The sequence below is a fragment of the Corvus brachyrhynchos genome, unplaced genomic scaffold, assembly GCF_000691975.1.
Source record: "Corvus brachyrhynchos isolate BGI_N302 unplaced genomic scaffold, ASM69197v1 scaffold17, whole genome shotgun sequence".
In the NCBI taxonomy this organism is placed as follows: domain Eukaryota; kingdom Metazoa; phylum Chordata; class Aves; order Passeriformes; family Corvidae; genus Corvus; species Corvus brachyrhynchos.
Genome location: NW_008240046.1, coordinates 15,364,944 through 15,373,469, shown reverse-complemented (window position 1 = coordinate 15,373,469; position 8,526 = coordinate 15,364,944). Strand labels below are relative to the sequence as shown.

Below are 8,526 nucleotides of genomic sequence, written 5' to 3'. Positions count from 1 at the left end.
GTTTTGTTTTTGTTGTTTATTTTAAGAGAATTTTGGAATTGCTTAATTTTCTCTGTTTCATATGGGAATTCCTTGTTTTATAAAAGGTGGAAGAAAGAGAGTGAGGTATGTATATTACACTAACGACTGTATTGAATGCTTTTGTTTGGGACATTAACCTGCTCTTCCTGTCTCACTGTTCTGAATATTTACGTAACAGATAATACAAGATTACTTGTTTGTCAAAGTGCTCCTTCTTGGACTTTCTTGCTTCCTTTTCATGATCTGAAATCATCTTTCAAAATGATGAAACTGGAGCAATTTTGAAAGTGTGGATATTTTGGGGTCTCACTTATTTCTCACTTGGAAACTTCCTTTATCCTTTGTATTTCGCAAAATTTAAAAGCAGGTGGTAAAACATAAATTCTCTAAATGCTATTGCTTTTCCTTGTGTTCCATCTTCCACAAAAAGAAAAAAATTCTTATGGTTTATAACAATGAACTTTATCAGCATAAAATTAAGTCACTTTAAAATAATTTTATATTTGGACTCTGGGAAGGCTGAAAATACTCAGGTAGAGGATAATGCCTCATGAAGCAGAGCGTACAGAGAAAGAAGGACAAGAGGACATTCAGAGGTAAAAGAGAAGGGAGCTGAAGCATACATATTGGATTCTTTTTGAAAACATTGCTTTAATGTGCTGCTGAATTTCTATATTATGAATGTTATAATAGATCATCTAGATCCTCTGAAAGGACTTTATTATTTTAAACCTAAATGAATTAATACAGTAATAAAAAAAGGACGGAAATATAATTTTTAAAAATTTATCTAGGCATAATGAAAAATCCACAGAATTATTTTTGGATGGGTCTAATACACTGGTGGGGCAAGGTAATTCCCTTGTCCTAATAAAATATAAGTAGGTAGGAGCTGATATCATCACATGCAAGTCAGCTGAAATTTTTTTTTGCGAGATATTCAACCTTCAAATTGAGACAAAATTTAAGCTACGTATTTACCTTTTACTGTTTTCTCTTTTCAAAATTGTGAATGTAATTTGGTGAGAAAAAATGAATGCTATGGCAACTTGGTTATTGTGTTTAATAGCAATATTAAATGAACAGCCAAGCTGTGACTTAGTTTGAGTGACTGTTAACAAAAAAACATCTTCTTGGTGACAAGGGTCTATGAACCACACCTGATGAGAAGAAAAAGCCCTATCCCAGTTACGTGTGTTTCTCTTGCAAGGAGTTTATTTCAGCTACCATTCTGCAACAGTACAAACTACAACTTTTTTAGGATTACCTGAAGAATCAGAGATATCACTACACTTCACAGGCTTTCCAGCATTTAACTATGTCCAAGATCACTTGTTACTTATGTAATATTGAAACTAAGACAAATGACCAGCTTGCTCTTACTCTGTCACCCTCTCCTGAGACCGAAAACCCCCTATGCAATTGTTGCTTTCTAAAACAATCTATATGCTGCTTTATAGATAAATGCAATATAAAATACTCACTTTTGCTATCAAAGAGTGGGAGGTGCTGGTACATAACAGAGGTAATAAAACGTGAAAAACTGGAACAATCAAAAGATTTCTAATGATAAGGTAACACAAACCTGTAATTTCTGTTGATTGAACTGTAAAAGCTGAGCACTAAATACTCATATTTCTCCAGCTAATTAAATTGGATGAACATAGGTTTCACAATTGAAACCAGGTATTTAAATTAAATTTTAGAACATTTTAATTATAATGGTTGAAAGGATTTACAAAGGACCTGGTAAGAGGTCTGTTATGCAGATAAGGGCTCTCAAGTTTTGTAATAAAGACTATATCCTCAAAAGAAGTTTATCTTATTTTAATGGTTAGATATGTAAATATTACCAATTCAGTTTACTTACTTATTAAATATTCTTCTGTCTTCTCAGAGAGCTAAAAGATCTAACACAGTTAAAAGCATAAACTGAAAAACACATAATGACCTTAGGAAAACCCCACATAATTAGCAGCTTACTTGCACCTAATTTTTTTCCCCACTTCCTGTCTTATTTTCAGTCTGACCCTGAGCACAATATATTAAGTTGCTCTTAAGGTTAAATTTTCTTGGGCTGTGCACAGCATTTCATATTGTTAACCATTTCTAGCTTTATATAGGTAATTTCCTTGTAAGCATAGTCTTAATGAACCAGAAATGAATGGTCTTCTTTGAACTCCCTTTGTAAGCTACCAGACTAGTTATCTTTCTTTCCTTTGAGAACTTTTACACCATGAGCATAAAATTAATACTTGCCTTCACCTATTTTCCTTCTGAAACTTAGTTCCTTTCTTCTTTTTCAGAGCTTGACTGCAAACCAAGGTGTGCCTCCAGCAGCTCACACCTTGTGGGTTTGGAGATAGGGAAAGTGGTTGGGAAGTCTCAGAAGAGATTCTTTTAAAGCCAGTCGACTGTATGAGAGAGAATAAACAGATCCTGAGAAGAGAATGAAGTGTCCACAGAAAGTATTTTACATCCCTCAAAAAGTGCTTAACGTACATGTCTCTCTCTCAGCCTTAGTCCCTACCAAAAAAGCCAAACGAAACTATAACTATCAACAAGATATGAAGGAATACATACACTAATTATTTCACTCAGTGTATGCTCCAAGCCCTAACTTTCCTACCACCTGCAGATTTTGATTTACAAAGACCTTTACGGTTACTATCTTGGTTTCCTTAGAAACCACCTTAGATTCATTCTCATGTTTTATAAAAATAAGGCCAAATCACCTGAGGTTTTTTTTGAGCCTGGATGTGGTCTCTGAAGGTACTGGTGGCAGAGCTGTTTTGATGGACAGCCCTTACATCAGGTAAGGTTTTTTTTTTTTTCTAGATGGATTGATCTTAATGATGGTTTGAGCATGCTTTGACATAAAGCTATCTTTATAATTGGGTTTTACCTAATCAGGCTGTTCATAGAATAGATGAAGTTCAATTTGTTTGACAAGTGCTGGTACTTTGTACATATTTATATTGGTCCATTTGCCCCGGAGTAACTAATGTATTTAGAAATTAATCTATTTTTATCTTGATGAGTCTTAATATTTTATTTCAGTGTTGTTGATTCTTTTCATTAAATAAAAGGATATTTGATATGACGAGGTTCAAGTGTCAAGGCCTACAATATTTGGCATATTTGTAAATAACCTGAAAAAAAAAGAAAAGAAGTGACCAACTGTGCCAATGCTAGTAAACTGTAACACAAGACTCTGTGGAACTACTGGTGTATTCATGATACCGAGACAATAAAATGACAGATGACAACCAGTGTCCAGAGACAAAAATGAAATCTGTGGAATTACTGTTCTAGTGAAGGACTGTGCACTGAGAAAAGATATTTAGTGGTTTCATTTTTCCATTCTATAACAAGATCAATTTGTTGCTGGGTGATATTTAACAAAGCAAAACGTAGCATTTACAAGGAGTGGGATAGAAAATGTTATTATGGTCAAAATACTGTGCATTACTTTGCAATTACTGCCCATCTTGGACCCATAAGCATACTGTTCCTGGAATGATAGAACTAGAAAAGGTATGGAGGGAGATGATGGAGGTGAATTAAAGATGCGGAGAGATTACATACTGTGGAGAAATATTCAGGGATCTTCAGTCTAGAAGATAAATGACTAAAGAAGGTATGCTAGAAATCTATACATCATGAGTAATATAGAGAGAATGATTAGAAACAATTGTTTATTTTAATTTGAGAAAGAAGGTTACGAACTGAAATTATCATACAGCAGAATCAAAGCAGCATAAGTACTCCACACTGTGCACAGATAAGCTGCAGTGATAACCAGTTGCAAAGTGTTGCAACTCTGACACAGACACTGCAGATGATAAATAAATATGTGTTCAAAACACCAGTAAGGCCAAGTTGTTTAAGGAAAATCATTTAAAACTCTAAAAACACAAGGCAACCACGTCCACCTCAGGAAATACAGACTGCTCAAAGCTGGGAGGACATAGTGGGAAGCATCTCTGGCTGTGTTCCTTGTTTGTATATTTTCTTTAGGTATCTCTATCGGTCAGCAGCAAAGAAAGGATGTAGAATCCCTTGAACCTTTCATCTAAACACAATGTCCAATCTGATGGTCATACACTCACATTAATGTTATGCGCTGTTGTGTGTGACTTTAAGGCTAGTTATTGTTCTTTCCTTCCCTTCTTTAAAAAGTAGACAATCTGTGTGAATTTCACAACATGATTTTAAAGAAAATGGAGTAACTTCAATTTTTTGTTTTGTCTTGTGTGTTTTTATTTCTTACAACAGATTCTGGTTTTACTCTATGATTTTTCTCTATGATTACTACTCAGACAGATGCTAGTTTGCTCTGGCAGGAAAAAAAAAAGACACATTTATGTGTCATTTATTTTGTCTAAAACCTGCTAAATTAATTGAGAACTACCATCACTGAAGCAGAAAATAAGGTTGGATTTGAGTAATGAATGATGCCTGGCTAATGATACTAAACACCATTAGAGCAAGAGAGACACTTTTTTCTCAACATAGGCTGATTGGGGAGGGGGTTGGAGTTGGCAGGAGGATGCAAGACTAAGTGAGAAGAATATGTTATTCACTGCAGAGAGCAAACACAAATTTGAAAAAGAAGTTAGAAAGCAAGAAAATCAAAGAAGGTCAGAGGTAGAAAATAAAGAAGAACAAAACTAGGTGAAAATTGGGAATTTGACACAAATCTTTGGCATTGTGAAAAACAGCATTATGCTAGCTATGTTTTCTGTCTCTCAATTTTCATGCATTTAGCCTGTATGTTGACCACAGGATCCTGGTCAAAATCCCAGTCTACAGAGTGGGACAACATCTGAAAGTGAATGCTAAGCATCCTTATTTTTCCTTATCATTCACTAGATGGTGGGCAAATCTTGCATATAGTTCTCACTGGAAGTTTTGGAATAAACGTAAAATAACACAACTGACTTTTTCAAGTATCTTGTATACCTACAACAGGTGTTTCAGTTGGACAAAATTATTCTTTGCTGTGATGAGATACAACCTTTTTCAACTGTCCTATGTGGTGTGACTAAGATGACAAAAATGAAGTATTCAAGTTTGCTTAACTTCTGTACACCACCCTTTCAATTTTTAAAATTTTATGTCACTCATTTCATGCTTTTCTGAATCTAAAAGGGTGATGGAAAGATCAATTGCATGTTTGACAAATTAACTTCTTTTATGACATTATTTTTTTTCTTTTTTTTTCCTTGAAGTGTCTTGTCTTTAAAAGCAGACTTGAATTGCCATATCCAGAATGAAGTGATCTAGAAGCTTATGTGAAATAAAAAATATTTTTATTCCTAATTAGTGTCAGAAAAAACTTTAAAAAGTAGTGTCTGTTACTGTATTCCTCCTGACTTCCCTCCCCTAAGGAGGCACCGAAAACTGTGTGGGCTTTTATTATGTAGGACCAATATTGTTTTCAGTACCTTGTGCATATAATGAGTTAGTACAACAGATGTCTTTCATTTCAAACATGATGCAGTCACAGCACAGAAATGTTTGAGTACTTGCTCCCTCTTTGGCTTAAAATTAAGTGGCTATTTTTCAGTCTCATTAGTTCGCTTAGCTCTACAGAGACTGAGAAAACTGCAAAATGCTACTTGGGTGACTGTAACCTAGTTGACCTTGCTCTTACTGCTGTTCTGGAGATGGAATAGTCCTTTGCACTTCAGCAGAGAGAGCCTCACAGGACTCCTTCCCTGTGATCTCTTGATTAACTCGGCTGTATATTTGGGTGCAAGATGGAGATTGTGGAATGGGGTAGGTAGACCACAGATTTGTTAAGACAGCAGTTCATGACTTGTGTTGATTTGATTTAAATCCTGTTCACACTAATGGGCTAGGTAGCTGCAGCACTATTATGTTAAATTTATAACCCATGTTATATTTGTGCATAGGACAGGACTAAATATACTAATTCTTAGCTTTTAAGTGTTCTTGCTTTGAGTTAGATAAATATTTTAAATATTGAAAATATCAAAAAAATGTAAATTATTGTTTTAATATTAGAGATGTTTCTTCTAACTTCCATGGACTTTAATCTAGAATTACAAATGAAACCACTATAGAAATTACTTATATTTATATCTGTAAGAATAATGAGATTAAGACAACTATCACAACTTTGACTGACATAACGCTTAAGTGCTTGACCCATCATATAATTTTCCTCCCTTATCTACAGAACAGAAAAAGACAATGTAAATACCTAATAACTAATATACTGCTTTATAAACCTCCAAGAAAGCAAACAAAAGGAATGCACATTTGGCATTTTGCTGAAGCAAACAGCACCAATGCCAAAATGACATGAAGTTTGGGAACCATTAGGCTCATATATAAGGATTGATAAGAATTTAACTACTCAAAAGAAGTGAAACGTGGCTTTACATGTATAGCTTACCTTGACTTTCCAGGGTAATGAATCTAATTATTTTTTCCTGAGGATGTTTTCACTTTAGGACAACCTTCCAGGTTTTTTTCCTTTTCCTTTGTATCACAAAAATTTTAGATATGCTTCTGTCTAGTAATACTTTACTAATCTAACTCAACACCAGAAAATGGGAAAGCATCCTTGTGTATTTCTCACTTTATTTGTTCATATTTTATTGTGAACAGGACAGAAGGTGTTGAAAAACACTGATATGACAATGAGTTATCATTCAAAACAGGAGTGTATTATTGGCTTGGGAAAGCAGTCTTGGATGACAGGATGTCTGTTCTCTTTAGGTCCAAAATTAAGCTGTTGTCAAAAAGTTAATAAAGCCCACAGGAATTTTTGAAGCAGAATTGTTTGTGCTTTGTAAAGTCCTTTATATACCAAATGCTCATTAAGATAAAATGATAGCACCTGCAACTCGCTGAACATAATTTACATTTTTACTTCATATATTTCTTGTTTGGTTTCAGTTTCATCCTAATTAAAATGTGGGCCAATATCCATGAGTATGGGCTGGAAGGGCAGTGATGCAGAGCAATGAGCTGGAGGCCACTGATGCATGGCATGAAGCTGGGGGCACCGATGTGAGACATAAGTAAGACAGTTTTATGGAGTAGCCTAGAGAGGCTCCAGGGAGAAATGATATGTGAGAAAATGTTACTGAAGTCCTGCAGTCAGAAAATTACTAGAGGAAGACAGATGGATGGGATGACCGATAAAGGACAGAAATCTGTAAAATGGCTGATTTGAGAGAACTGGTAGGCTGAGTGCATCAGAAAAAAAAAAAAACAAAAACATAGAAGCCCAGTGGAACAAAAGGCAAGCGCTAGGAATCACTGAAATAGGGAACAGGCAAGCTTTCCAAAAGCTTGATTATCAGAGCACAGTTATTCCTTTGACTGAGAGGGTCAGCCAAAACAAACTTTGAAACTTAAATATCACTCACGGTAGGCAAGAGGTTGAAATAAGCGTCCTGTGTCAGGTCAGAAATGACAGACCTCAGAGGAAGAACTGCACCCTTATCTCCATAAGCGGCTGCAGTGTGCTCAGCCATGGCTCTCCTGGCCGTGTAGGTGGCAGACCTCACTCTGTTGCACACAAGTGAAGGTGAACCGGGTGGCCCTGGGAAGCGCTTGCTGGTTGTGAGGGAAGCTCGCTGTCCGAGCAGATCTGTGCGTTGTGTGGCGGTGCCCTACTCTTTGGAGGTCATGGTGCTGCAGAGCACACGGTGCCAAGTACCCTTCTGCTTTCAGTTCAGTGTCCATGCCAAGAAACTGAATAAATTAGCCTGTGAGGAGCTGCATGCTGCTGCAGCTACTCTGCAGTGAGCGCCTGGACTATTTCATTTGCATATAGCTTCACTTACATGTAGTTCAGGTATGACTACCTAGCACTGAAAGCTATTGCATATATTTACTTACGAAAGAATAATAGTGGCATTTTAGTTACATCCTGTATTTTTTTGTATCAGCCGAAACTGTATTCAGAACTCAGAAAACCGATAAGAGGTTAATATTCATTCCAGCATATTGCTACAGGTAGATTCTTAACTGAGTAACTGCATGAGCTTTTTCTATTATCCTACCAATTTTCCTGTGCTTGTCCCATTATTAGAGTTTATGCTTGAAATTAGCTTGTTATGCCTTAGGAAAATATTCCTCTGTATTTGTAAAGTATTTATCAGTTTTGAGGATGTTTCTTTGATGATAATTTTTAAATCCTGTAATGTCAGAAAATAATAATGGGAAAAACCCCCACAAAACCCAGACTAAATAATGGTGAAAACAATTTGGAACATATACTCTAAATCAGTATTTGTCTCTCATTTCCTGATTCTGTTCTCAGAACCTTATCCATTAAATATTTTATAAAATTTACTTCATGTCAAATTTTTAATTTTTGGCTTTGGATTATGGTATATATTAAAAATTTCTAGTTAAACACATAAAATTTCTAAAAGCCAACGGTTCCTGCTCTGTAAAAGAATGAATGAAAGTTAGTGAGGAGCTTAGTATTTTCATATTACATGTGACTTCTCTTTC

The 8,526-nt window shown here is 35.4% G+C and overlaps 1 long non-coding RNA gene across 1 annotated transcript in view; it reads right to left on the bottom strand.

Moving 5' to 3' along the window:
* Positions 1-1,087: 1,087 nt before the first annotated feature.
* Positions 1,088-8,526, bottom strand: part of LOC108449172 — a 21,206-nt gene continuing 13,767 nt past the window's right edge. Inside the window, exon 3 of the long non-coding RNA XR_001865309.1 lies at positions 1,088-2,435. This is a non-coding gene — a long non-coding RNA (uncharacterized LOC108449172). The remainder of the gene's footprint in view (positions 2,436-8,526) is intronic.